This window comes from Zootermopsis nevadensis, unplaced genomic scaffold, assembly GCF_977971745.1.
Source record: "Zootermopsis nevadensis isolate Lab colony 2312 unplaced genomic scaffold, Znev_1.0 Znev_ptg000053l, whole genome shotgun sequence".
Lineage (NCBI taxonomy): Eukaryota > Metazoa > Arthropoda > Insecta > Blattodea > Termopsidae > Zootermopsis > Zootermopsis nevadensis.
In genome coordinates, this window is record NW_028259185.1 from 201538 (window position 1) to 216464 (window position 14927).

At 38.8% G+C, this 14927-nt stretch overlaps 2 pseudogenes; both read right to left on the bottom strand.

Moving 5' to 3' along the window:
* Positions 1 to 8507: 8507 nt before the first annotated feature.
* LOC147871476 (signal recognition particle RNA) lies at positions 8508 to 8768 on the bottom strand (annotated as a pseudogene).
* Positions 8769 to 14221: 5453 nt separating this feature from the next.
* LOC147871477 (signal recognition particle RNA) lies at positions 14222 to 14477 on the bottom strand (annotated as a pseudogene).
* Positions 14478 to 14927: the final 450 nt, after the last annotated feature.

A 14927-nucleotide genomic window follows, 5' to 3' on the forward strand; every position in this document is an offset into this window, starting at 1 on the left:
GTGAATCGGCTGTAGAATAAGTGCGTCGTAGAATAGATAATTTTGTGCTGGTAAAAACGTTTTAGAATATCACAGGTACTTATCTTATGTAAGAATTATTACATTACATTACATTATAGAGACGTATTTACGTCAGATTCTCCGGAACCGTAGTTCCTCTGTCAACATTTCATATCTTATATTTCTGAATCTGTAGTATTACAGAATCTGAAAATCGTGTACAATGAACACAGAAAAATACGACCTTGAACACATCCGTATGTGTTTTGTATTGTCCACTGAGGTGAACTCTAGAAACTGTGATGGGTGTGTTATAGCTTCATTGCTTAATTTAATTAACAGTAATATAAAAGTGATTTATATATTTTCAATTGTGTGTCTTTTAGATCCCGGTGACAGAAGGTGACGTCTTCAAACAATGGCAACAGATATTTGTTTATACTCTGCATTGTTGTGTTGGTATAGAAACACAACAATGCCGAGTAAACAAATAACGTAATAAATAAACAAATACCAAGCCAGTCGCATGATCACTGCTCTACAAGCAGCACATCGTCTCCGAACAGCGACAGAAAACTATTTAAGAAATGAAGAAAAGTGAGAGAAGGTAATCTGATACTGATAATAATACTCATTCAAGTCAAACTGCTTACGAAAACTGACGCCTCTTTGTTTAAATTATGTTTAGGCGATAAATACAATGAAAGGAAGGGGTTAAAAGACTTGAGTAAGACACAAAATTAACCATCCCTTTGGGGGGGGGGTTAGTTTAGTTTTTTACTCAAGATTTTAACAAATTAATATATACAAAAACCTCAGAATTTTAAATTTTAAAAAGAAATGCAAAACTTGCTTTACGTATAGATTATAGATATACATAAAGCTTAAAAAATTTCAGCAGAGATGAAAGCATCTACGGAATAGTAAGAGTGAGTGAAGAGGTAATATTTCAATGCAGGCTTGAATACCTTTATATAATAACTAAGACTTTTAACTGTTGTTGGAAGATTATTAAATAACTTGATACCTGTATGGTAGACTCCTTTTTGATATTTAGTAAGGTTAGGATTTGGCACATAGAGATCATGTTTCCATCTTGTATTTAAATTATGTACATCTGTATTTATTTTAAATTTATCTAAGTTTTCCACCACACATGATAGACAGCAGAGTATAAATTCACTTGCAAGTGGAAGTATATTAAATTTACGAAATAATTTTCTACAAGATACCCTGCTTTTGACACCGGCCATTATTCCAATTAATTTGTTTTGCATGTAAAAAGTTGTCAGTGGAACCATGGTTCCGGATAATTTGACGTAAATACGTCACACCTGTTTTACAATCGAGTAAAGTTTGATTAAGACATTGCTTATTTAACTTGAATTAGTTACGCTTAAGATGGGTCTGTGGTAGATGAATGTAATGTAATGTAATGTAAGGTAACTATGTAGGTAACCATTGTTGTTTATTTGTTGATAAACAGATGACGTTTCCCAGGTAACATATCAATGAAGTTTGACGTTTCCCAGGTAACATATCAATGAAGTTTGACGTTTCCCAGGTAACATAACAATGGTTATGTTACCTAAGAAACTAATTGCTACGTGATCTGTTTAATCGGCATTGTTGTGTTACATTACCGCCGTCAACAATCTGCTTTCGTTATTGAGGAAAGAGCTTAGCTGTGAATCGCTTGTAGAATAAGTGCGTCGTAGAATAGATAATTTTGTGCTGGTAAAAACGTTTTAGAATATCACAGGTACTTATCTTATGTAAGAATTATTACATTACATTACATTATAGAGACGTATTTACGTCAGATTCTCCGGAACCGTGGTTCATCTGTCAACATTTCATATCTTATATTTCTGAATCTGTAGTATTACAGAATCTGAAAATCGTGTACAATGAACATAGAAAAATACGACCTTGAACACATCCGTATGTGTTTTGTATTGTTCACTGAGGTGAACTCTAGAAACTGTGATGGTAAATAACTGTTGGGTGTGTTATAGCTTCATTGCTTAATTTAATTAACAGTAATATAAAAGTGATTTATATATTTTCAATTGTGTGTCTTTTATATCCCGGTGACAGAAGGTGACGTCTTCAAACAATGGCAACAGATATTTGTTTATACTCTGCATTGTTGTGTTGGTATAGAAACACAACAATGCCGAGTAAACAAATAACGTAATAAATAAATACCAAGCCAGTCGCATGATCACTGCTCTACAAGCAGCACATCGTCTCCGAACAGCGACAGAAAACTATTTAAGAAATGGAGAAAAGTGATCTGATACTGATAAGAATACTCATTCGAGTCAAACTGCTTACGAAAACTGACGCCTCTGTGTTTAAATTATATTTAGGCGATAAATACAATGAAAGGAAGGGGTTAAAAGACTTGAGTAAGACACAAAATTAACCACCTCTTTGGGGGGGGGGGGGGTTAGTTTAGTTTTTTACTCAAGATTTTAACAAATTAATATACAAAAACCTCAGAATTTTAAATTTTAAAAAGAAATGCAAAACTTGCTTTACGTATAGATTACAGATATACATAAAGCTTAAAAAATTTCAGCAGAGATGAAAGCATCTACGGAATAGTAAGAGTGAGTGAAGAGGTAATATTTCAATGCAGGCTTGAATACCTTTATATAATAACTAAGACTTTTAACTGTTGTTGGAAGATTATTAAATAACTTGATACCTGTATGGTAGACTCCTTTTTGATATTTAGTAAGGTTAGGATTTGGCACATAGAGATCATGTTTCCATCTTGTATTTAAATTATGTACATCTGTATTTATTTTAAATTTATCTAAGTTTTCCACCACACATGATAGACAGCAGAGTATAAATTCACTTGCAAGTGGAAGTATATTAAATTTACGAAATAATTTTCTACAAGATACCCTGCTTTTGACACCGGCCATTATTCCAATTAATTTGTTTTGCATGTAAAAAGTTGTCAGTGGAACCATGGTTCCGGATAATTTGACGTAAATACGTCACACCTGTTTTACAATCGAGTAAAGTTTGATTAAGACATTGCTTATTTAACTTGAATTAGTTACGCTTAAGATGGGTCTGTGGTAGATGAATGTAATGTAATGTTTGAATTAGTTACGCTTAAGATGGGTCTGTGGTAGATGAATGTAATGTAATGTAATGTAAGGTAACTATGTAGGTAACCATTGTTGTTTATTTGTTGATAAACAGATGACGTTTCCCAGGTAACATATCAATGAAGTTTGACGTTTCCCAGGTAACATATCAATGAAGTTTGACGTTTCCCAGGTAACATAACAATGGTTATGTTACCTAAGAAACTAATTGCTACGTGATCTGTTTAATCGGCATTGTTGTGTTACATTACCGCCGTCAACAATCTGCTTTCGTTATTGAGGAAAGAGCTTAGCTGTGAATCGCTTGTAGAATAAGTGCGTCGTAGAATAGATAATTTTGTGCTGGTAAAAACGTTTTAGAATATCACAGGTACTTATCTTATGTAAGAATTATTACATTACATTACATTATAGAGACGTATTTACGTCAGATTCTCCGGAACCGTGGTTCATCTGTCAACATTTCATATCTTATATTTCTGAATCTGTAGTATTACAGAATCTGAAAATCGTGTACAATGAACATAGAAAAATACGACCTTGAACACATCCGTATGTGTTTTGTATTGTTCACTGAGGTGAACTCTAGAAACTGTGATGGTAAATAACTGTTGGGTGTGTTATAGCTTCATTGCTTAATTTAATTAACAGTAATATAAAAGTGATTTATATATTTTCAATTGTGTGTCTTTTATATCCCGGTGACAGAAGGTGACGTCTTCAAACAATGGCAACAGATATTTGTTTATACTCTGCATTGTTGTGTTGGTATAGAAACACAACAATGCCGAGTAAACAAATAACGTAATAAATAAATACCAAGCCAGTCGCATGATCACTGCTCTACAAGCAGCACATCGTCTCCGAACAGCGACAGAAAACTATTTAAGAAATGGAGAAAAGTGATCTGATACTGATAAGAATACTCATTCGAGTCAAACTGCTTACGAAAACTGACGCCTCTGTGTTTAAATTATATTTAGGCGATAAATACAATGAAAGGAAGGGGTTAAAAGACTTGAGTAAGACACAAAATTAACCACCTCTTTGGGGGGGGGGTTAGTTTAGTTTTTTACTCAAGATTTTAACAAATTAATATACAAAAACCTCAGAATTTTAAATTTTAAAAAGAAATGCAAAACTTGCTTTACGTATAGATTACAGATATACATAAAGCTTAAAAAATTTCAGCAGAGATGAAAGCATCTACGGAATAGTAAGAGTGAGTGAAGAGGTAATATTTCAATGCAGGCTTGAATACCTTTATAGCATAATTGTAGACTTTTAATTTGTTGGTGGAAGATTATTAAATAACTTGATACCTGTATGGTAGACTCCTTTTTGATATTTAGTAAGGTTAGGATTTGGCACATAGAGATCATGTTTCCATCTTGTATTTAAATTATGTACATCTGTATTTCTTTTAAATTTATCTAAGTTTTCCACCACACATGATAGACAGCAGAGTATAAATTCACTTGCAAGTGGAAGTATATTAAATTTACGAAATAATTTTCTACAAGATACCCTGCTTTTGACACCGGCCATTATTCTAATTAATTTGTTTTGCATGTAAAAAGTTGTCAGTGGAACCATGGTTCCGGATAATTTGACGTAAATACGTCACACCTGCTTTACAATCGAGTAAAGTTTGATTAAGACATTGCTTATTTAAATTGAATTAGTTACGCTTAAGATGGGTCTGTGGTAGATGAATGTAATGTAATGTAAGGTAACTATGTAGGTAACCATTGTTTATTTGTTGATAAACAGATGACGTTTCCCAGGTAACATATCAATGAAGTTTGACGTTTCCCAGGTAACATATCAATGAAGTTTGACGTTTCCCAGGTAATATAACAATGAAGTTATGTTATCTAAGAAACTAATTGTTACGTGATCTCTTTACTCGGCATTGTTGTGTTACATTACTGCCGTCAACAATCCGCTTTCGTTATTGCGGAAAGCGCTGAGCTGTGAATCGGCTGTAGAATAAGTGCGTCGTAGAATAGATAATTTTGTGCTGGTAAAAACGTTTTAGAATATCACAGGTACTTATCTTATGTAAGAATTATTACATTACATTACATTATAGAGACGTATTTACGTCAGATTCTCCGGAACCGTGGTTCATCTGTCAACATTTCATATCTTATATTTCTGAATCTGTAGTATTACGGAATCTGAAAATCGTGTACAATGAACACAGAAAAATACAAACCCAAATTTTAGACCTTGAACACATTCGTATGTGTTTTGTATTGTTCACTGAGGTGAACTCTAGAAACTGTGATGGGTGTGTTATAGCTTCATTGCTTAATTTAATTAACAGTAATATAAAGTGATTTATATATTTTCAATTGTGTGTCTTTTAGATCCCGGTGACAGAAGGTGACGTCTTCAAACAATGGCAACAGATATTTGTTTATACTCTGCATTGTTGTGTTGGTATAGAAACACAACAATGCCGAGTAAACAAATAACGTAATAAATAAACAAATACGAAGCCAGTCGCATGATCACTGCTCTACAAGCAGCACATCGTCTCCGAACAGCGACAGAAAACTATTTAAGAAATGGAGAAAAGTGAGAGAAGACGTACTGACACCAACAAGGTAATCTGATACTGATAATAATACTCATTCAAGTCATACTGCGCATTCAAGGGTTAAAACACTTGGATAAGACACAAAACTAACCACCCCTTTGGGGGGGGGGGGGTTAGTTTAGTTTCTTACTCAATGGGGAACTTCATACTTATGATTGAATTTAACATTTTAGAGTGATTAATTCAAGGAGTATGAGATGGTTGAGACATGTACCGCACAAAATTTAACAGATTCAATTGACTTTAGGTAGGTGGATGATCTGAACACGACAATGAACCTTAAGAGTTCCATAATATAAAGCAATGATTTTGACGTAAATACGTCTACACGGAAGGGTCATTCGGCGAAAAAGTGTAACGGAGATGTGTAGGATCCGTATCCGTAACGTCGTGTTTGTTTATTTCAGTCGTAATCCAGGGCGAGCCTCAGGTACTGGGCGGGCGACAGGTGGCGGATAGTGATATGAGGGTTAGCTGCGAATAAGGGGCAGTCCCGGACCGAGGCGGCAAGACCGGAGAGCGTGGGAGTGTAGCTGGTGGCAGGCTACACCCATCAAATACCACATGAGCTCAGTGCCCCCACTGCCTTGTGGGTAGGGGAGGAATCCCCAAAGGCTAAGGGAAGGAAAACCCTGACAGAAAACCAAAGGTAGAAGGGGCTGCATAGGGATAGAGAAACCAGTCCTTCTAAGGGAAAGAACCCGGAATAAAAACTTATGGAGGACGGTGGGGGGGGTGCACATCGGACTACCAACCCAATTCTGGAAGAAGCTCACACACTGAAAGGGCCGTAGTGCTAGAGAAGAAGAGGTTGGAGCAGAAGCGCACATGTAATGAAGAAATTCGAAACTTTCATTTTGTTTGTATGTATTCTTCCTTTGTGTGTGTCTGCGTGCGCGCGCGAGCGTTTGGGTGTGTGTATGTGGCGTGGGGCGTGGGGCGTGTGGGGCCTGGTGTCCTGTCGTGTTGTATCGTGTGGTTTGGTGTGTTGTGTGGTGTGTTCTGCAGTCGTGTCGCGTCGTGTCGTGTCGTCGTGTGCTGTCGTGTCGTGTGGTGTACTGTGGTGTGGGCCGACACCACACGACACGAGACGACGCCACACGACACGACGCCACACGACACGACGCCACACGAGAGGACGCCACACGGGACGACGCCACACGAGACGACGCCACACGAGAGGACGCCACACGAGACGACGCCACACGAGACGACGCCACACGAGACGACGCCACACGAGACGACGCCACACGAGACGACGCCACACGAGACGACACACCACGCGACACGTCAGCACACCACACGACACGACACTACACGACTGCACACCACACCACACCACACCACACGACAAGACACCACCCCCACACCACGCCCCAGACGCCCCACACGCCACACACACACCCAAGCGCGCGCGCACACGCACACACACACACAGAGGAGGAAGACGTACAAACCTAATGAAAGTTTCGATATTCATTACATGTCCTTCTTCTTCTTCTTTACCACTACGGCCCTTTCAGTGTGTCAGCTTCTTCCAGAATTGGGTTCTTAGCCCGATGTCCAACCCCCATAGTCCTCCAGAAGTTTTTATTCCGGGTTCTTTCCCTTAGAAGGATTGGTTTCTCTATTCCTATGCAGCCCCTTCAACCCTTGGTTTTCTGTCAGGGTTTTCCTTCCCTGTTTTAAAGAAGTAATTGTTTTGTTTGTTTGTTTGTTCCGAAATGTAAATCGATCAATCGATAAGGAACATGAATGATATTTTATTATCTTAATTATAATAAATTTTAAATAAAATTATATTGTGATCAGACGGATTAAGATAAATAATTGATATAATTGTTTTATTTCCATTGTCATAAATATTGTACAGATTTCTTCCAATTTTGGGCTGTGGTCTCCAGAAACCAAGTTTTATTGCTGGAGAGTGGCCATGTTTGAAGAATATTCAGATTTCATATTTGTTAGAATGTGGAACAGGAAATCTACCTTTTAGTTTTTAGTTTTCATTTTTATGTTTGATTAGTGGAGTTAGGCTTTGAAATTTTCTATTATGATATATATTTAAAAAATGCTTTTTCATAGGTTAAAAAGCATACATACAGATTATGTGAATTTAAAGTTAAATTTGATAAATTATGCATGGAAATAGTTAAATAAATGGAATGATTGTTAATTTATAAATAATGATAGTTCATCATATAAATTGGAGTATTAAAACATCAGTAGGTCTCACAAGTTCTCTGCAGAATATATTTGTTTTAATTTGGAATGAACATTCTTCTCCATAATTGCAAAATCTGTGAGGTGGCAATTCAGCCCTACTGGCTCTCGTGACTGGACCAAATTATCCCAGGCCGGGAGGTGGTACGGTTGTGGGATGGTAATAGCGGTTAAGCCAAAAAACTTAATAAATGAACCCCCGATTAAACAACAAGGGATATTTAATAAAAATATATATAAATTCAAAAGGAGAACAAACTCCCAAGGCTCAGGCTCCGGTAGGGGGTTACAACCCAAAAAATATCAGACCTATCTGTCTCCAAGCTCTCCCTCTTTGAGTCGTTCTCTGCCCGGCGGACACACACACACAGACTGTCTGCCCTGCTGTCTCATCTGGGTCTCGAAGCCGCCGACTCCAAAGAACTTCGAGAGAGCAGATAGGCTACTCGAGCCATGAGACATGGCTCATCCTCCCCTCCCCCCCTCCAAAAAATGCTCCCTGGGCCGGGGTTGTCGTAGTACAGGTGCCGGTAGCTCCGATCACAGGTGACTTCCGGTCTGCTCTAAAGCAGCTCCCAGTCTTCATGCGCGATCCCATTACAGCATCATACGGGTGAGTTTCCTCTCTGGCCCGATCCACCCCTCCTTAAACAACCTGGCCACCCCGGGCTCCCCCCAGGGTGTCCATATTGATACCGAGCTTAGCTGTGGGACACAGAACACCAGAACTCCCAACCTCAAGTCATTTCTCAACACTTAGCCTCTAAGTAGTTGGATTACAGGAGTTCGTCACCACTCCCAGCACGTCGGAGCCCCAGCCCTGGCTTTCAGCTTCGTTGTGGGCACCGAAAGTGCATACGCAGAGTCACGACCGAGTAGACACCCCACCCCCACCAAAAAAAAAAAATGAAAGTGATAGTGGAACCACGGTTCCGGAGAATTTGACGTAAATACGTCTTTACGGAAAGGAAGTTTATATATTGGCTTTATTCTAAATATTCCCTTCATACATGCTGTAAAATTGAGATAAGTTTGATTAAGACTTTGCTTATTTAACCTGAATTAGTTACGCTTAAGATGGGTCTGTGGTAGCTGAAATATCTTTTTTTTATTTTTACTATAAAAATTTGTGATTTCGTCGTCATCAATCAACAATGTCAACAGATATTTGTTTATACTCTGCATTGTTGTGTTGGTATAGAAACACAACAATGCCGAGTAAACAAATAACGCTTCACAACAAAGAAATCAAAAAATATCAAGCCAGTCGCATTATCACTGCTCCAGAAGCAGCAGACCGCAATCTTGATTATCGACTGACAGTTGGCTTAAAACATCAGAAAAGCGAAAGAAGACGTCATCAAGTATTTGAAGTACCAACTCCAACAACTTCACAAGGTAAACTGATCCTCATTCGATATATTACGATTACGAAAACTATTATGATCGATTTTAAGACGAAGATTTGCAAGGGTGGGGATGGACGTAGAAAGTTGACTGAACAAGAACAGCGACGTAAAGACGTAGAATATCAGATTAGAGAACGCGCTCCGGAAGGAGCGCCCTGCTCTAGACTTCTACTATAAAAATTTGTGATTTTCGTTGCCTTCAGGAAATGACGTCTTCAAACAATGTCAACAGATATTTGTTTATACTCTGCATTGTTGTGTTGGTATAGAAACACAACAATGCCGAGTAAACAAATAACGCTTCACAACAAAGAAATCAAAAAATACCAAGCCAGTCGCATTATCACTGCTCTACAAGCAGCACATCGTCTCCGAACAGCGACAGAAAACTATTTAAGAAATGGAGAAAAGTGAGAGAAGGTAATCTGATACTGATAATAATACTCATTCAAGTCAAACTGCTTACGAAAACTGACGCCTCTGTGTTTAAATTATATTTAGGCGATAAATACAATGAAAGGAAGGGGTTAAAAGACTTGAGTAAGACACAAAAAAAACCCTCCGAAGGGGGGGGGGGGGTTAGTTTAGTTTCTTACTCAAGATTTTAACAAATTAATATACAAAAACCTCAGAATTTTAAATTTTAAAAAGAAATGCAAAACTTGCTTTACGTATAGATTATAGCTATACATAAAGCTTAAAAATGTTCAGCAGAGATGAAAGCATCTACGGAATAGTAAGAGTGAGTGAAGAGGTAATATTTCAATGCAGGCTTATACCTTTATATAATAACTTAGACTTTTAACTGTTGGAAGATTATTAAACAACTTGATACCTGTATAGTAGACTCCTTTTTGATATTTAGTAAGGTTAGGATTTGGCACATAGAGATCACGTTTCCATCTTGTATTTAAATTATGTACATCTGTATTTCTTTTAAATTTATCTAAGTTTTCCACCACACATGATAGACAGCAGAGTATAAATTCACTTGCAAGTGGAAGTATATTAAATTTACGAAATAATTTTCTACAAGATACAATGCTTTTGACACCGGCCATTATTCTAATTAATTTGTTTTGCATGTAAAAAGTTGTCAGTGGAACCATGGTTCCGGATAATTTGACGTAAATACGTCACACTTGCTTTACAATCGAGTAAAGTTTGATTAAGACATTGCTTATTTAACTTGAATTAGTTACGCTTAAGATGGGTCTGTGGTAGATGAATGTAATGTAATGTAATGTAAGGTAACTATGTAGGTAACCATTGTTGTTTATTTGTTGATAAACAGATGACGTTTCCCAGGTAACATATCAATGAAGTTTGACGTTTTCCAGGTAACATATCAATGAAGTTTGACGTTTCCCAGGTAACATATCAATGAAGTTTGACGTTTCCCAGGTAACATAACAATGGTTATGTTACCTAAGAAACTAATTGCTACGTGATCTGTTTACTCGGCATTGTTGTGTTACATTACTGCCGTCAACAATCCGCTTTCGTTATTGCGGAAAGAACTGAGCTGTGAATCGGCTGTAGAATAAGTGCGTCGTAGAATAGATAATTTTGTGCTGGTAAAAACGTTTTAGAATATCACAGGTACTTATCTTATGTAAGAATTATTACATTACATTACATTATAGAGACGTATTTACGTCAGATTCTCCGGAACCGTAGTTCCTCTGTCAACATTTCATATCTTATATTTCTGAATCTGTAGTATTACAGAATCTGAAAAACGTGTACAATGAACACAGAAAAATACGACCTTGAACACATCCGTATGTGTTTTGTATTGTTCACTGAGGTGAACTCTAGAAACTGTGATGGGTGTGTTATAGCTTCATTGCTTAATTTAATTAACAGTAATATAAAAGTGATTTATATATTTTCAATTGTGTGTCTTTTAGATCCCGGTGACAGAAGGTGACGTCTTCAAACAATGGCAACAGATATTTGTTTATACTCTGCATTGTTGTGTTGGTATAGAAACACAACAATGCCGAGTAAACAAATAACGTAATAAATAAACAAATACCAAGCCAGTCGCATGATCACTGCTCTACAAGCAGCACATCGTCTCCGAACAGCGACAGAAAACTATTTAAGAAATGGAGAAAAGTGAGAGAAGACGTACTGACACCAACAAGGTAATCTGATACTGATAATAATACTCATTCAAGTCATACTGCGCATTCAAGGGTTAAAACACTTGGATAAGACACAAAACTAACCACCCCTTTGGGGGGGGGGGGGGTTAGTTTAGTTTCTTACTCAATGGGGAACTTCATACTTATGATTGAATTTAACATTTTAGAGTGATTAATTCAAGGAGTATGAGATGGTTGAGACATGTACCGCACAAAATTTAACAGATTCAATTGACTTTAGGTAGGTGGATGATCTGAACACGACAATGAACCTTAAGAGTTCCATAATATAAAGCAATGATTTTGACGTAAATACGTCTACACGGAAGGGTCATTCGGCGAAAAAGTGTAACGGAGATGTGTAGGATCCGTATCCGTAACGTCGTGTTTGTTTATTTCAGTCGTAATCCAGGGCGAGCCTCAGGTACTGGGCGGGCGACAGGTGGCGGATAGTGATATGAGGGTTAGCTGCGAATAAGGGGCAGTCCCGGACCGAGGCGGCAAGACCGGAGAGCGTGGGAGTGTAGCTGGTGGCAGGCTACACCCATCAAATACCACATGAGCTCAGTGCCCCCACTGCCTTGTGGGTAGGGGAGGAATCCCCAAAGGCTAAGGGAAGGAAAACCCTGACAGAAAACCAAGGGTAGAAGGGGCTGCATAGGGATAGAGAAACCAGTCCTTCTAAGGGAAAGAACCCGGAATAAAAACTTATGGAGGAAGGTGGGGGGGTGCACATCGGACTACCAACCCAATTCTGGAAGAAGCTCACACACTGAAAGGGCCGTAGTGCTAGAGAAGAAGAGGTTGGAGCAGAAGCGCACATGTAATGAAGAAATTCGAAACTTTCATTTTGTTTGTATGTATTCTTCCTTTGTGTGTGTCTGCGTGCGCGCGCGAGCGTTTGGGTGTGTGTATGTGGCGTGGGGCGTGGGGCGTGTGGGGCCTGGTGTCCTGTCGTGTTGTATCGTGTGGTTTGGTGTGTTGTGTGGTGTGTTCTGCAGTCGTGTCGCGTCGTGTCGTGTCGTCGTGTGCTGTCGTGTCGTGTGGTGTACTGTGGTGTGGGCCGACACCACACGACACGAGACGACGCCACACGAGACGACGCCACACGACACGACGCCACACGACACGACGCCACACGAGAGGACGCCACACGAGACGACGCCACACGAGACGACGCCACACGAGACGACGCCACACGAGACGACACACCACGCGACACGTCAGCACACCACACGACACGACACCACACGACTGCACACCACACCACACCACACCACACGACAAGACACCACCCCCACACCACGCCCCAGACGCCCCACACGCCACACACACACCCAAGCGCGCGCGCACACGCACACACACACACAGAGGAGGAAGACGTACAAACCTAATGAAAGTTTCGATATTCATTACATGTCCTTCTTCTTCTTCTTTACCACTACGGCCCTTTCAGTGTGTCAGCTTCTTCCAGAATTGGGTTCTTAGCCCGATGTCCAACCCCCATAGTCCTCCAGAAGTTTTTATTCCGGGTTCTTTCCCTTAGAAGGATTGGTTTCTCTATTCCTATGCAGCCCCTTCAACCCTTGGTTTTCTGTCAGGGTTTTCCTTCCCTGTTTTAAAGAAGTAATTGTTTTGTTTGTTTGTTTGTTCCGAAATGTAAATCGATCAATCGATAAGGAACATGAATGATATTTTATTATCTTAATTATAATAAATTTTAAATAAAATTATATTGTGATCAGACGGATTAAGATAAATAATTGATATAATTGTTTTATTTCCATTGTCATAAATATTGTACAGATTTCTTCCAATTTTGGGCTGTGGTCTCCAGAAACCAAGTTTTATTGCTGGAGAGTGGCCATGTTTGAAGAATATTCAGATTTCATATTTGTTAGAATGTGGAACAGGAAATCTACCTTTTAGTTTTTAGTTTTCATTTTTATGTTTGATTAGTGGAGTTAGGCTTTGAAATTTTCTATTATGATATATATTTAAAAAATGCTTTTTCATAGGTTAAAAAGCATACATACAGATTATGTGAATTTAAAGTTAAATTTGATAAATTATGCATGGAAATAGTTAAATAAATGGAATGATTGTTAATTTATAAATAATGATAGTTCATCATATAAATTGGAGTATTAAAACATCAGTAGGTCTCACAAGTTCTCTGCAGAATATATTTGTTTTAATTTGGAATGAACATTCTTCTCCATAATTGCAAAATCTGTGAGGTGGCAATTCAGCCCTACTGGCTCTCGTGACTGGACCAAATTATCCCAGGCCGGGAGGTGGTACGGTTGTGGGATGGTAATAGCGGTTAAGCCAAAAAACTTAATAAATGAACCCCCGATTAAACAACAAGGGATATTTAATAAAAATATATATAAATTCAAAAGGAGAACAAACTCCCAAGGCTCAGGCTCCGGTAGGGGGTTACAACCCAAAAAATATCAGACCTATCTGTCTCCAAGCTGAGTCGTTCTCTGCCCGGCGGACACACACACACACAGACTGTCTGCCCTGCTGTCTCATCTGGGTCTCGAAGCCGCCGACTCCAAAGAACTTCGAGAGAGCAGATAGGCTACTCGAGCCATGAGACATGGCTCATCCTCCCCCCCCCAAAAAAAAAAAAAGATCCCTGGGCCGGGGTTGTCGTAGTACAGGTGCCGGTAGCTCCGATCACAGGTGACTTCCGGTCTGCTCTAAAGCAGCTCCCAGTCTTCATGCGCGATCCCATTACAGCATCATACGGGTGAGTTTCCTCTCTGGCCCGATCCACCCCTCCTTAAACAATCTGGCCACCCCGGGCTCTCCCAGGGTGTCCATATTGATACCGAGCTTAGCTGTGGGACACAAAACACCAGAACTCCCAACCTCAAGTCATTTCTCAACACTTAGCCTCTAAGTAGTTGGATTACAGGAGTTCGTCACCACTCCCAGCACGTCGGAGCCCCAGCCCTGGCTTTCAGCTTCGTTGTGGGCACCGAAAGTGCATACGCAGAGTCACGACCGAGTAGACACCCCCCCAAAAAAAAAAAAAAAGAAAAAAAAAAGTGATAGTGGAACCACGGTTCCGGAGAATATGACGTAAATACGTCTTTACGGAAAGGAAGTTTATATACTGGCTTTCTGCTAAATATTTCCTTCATACATGCTTTACAATTGAGATAAGTTTGATTAAGACTTTGCTTATTTAACCTGAATTAGTTACGCTTAAGATGGGTCTGTGGTAGCTGAAATATCTTTTTTTTATTTTTACTATAAAAATTTGTGATTTCGTCGTAGTCAATAAATTACGTCATCAATCAACAATGTCAACAGATATTTGTTTATACTCTGCATTGTTGTGTTGGTATAGAAACACAACAATGCCGAGTAAACAAATAACGCT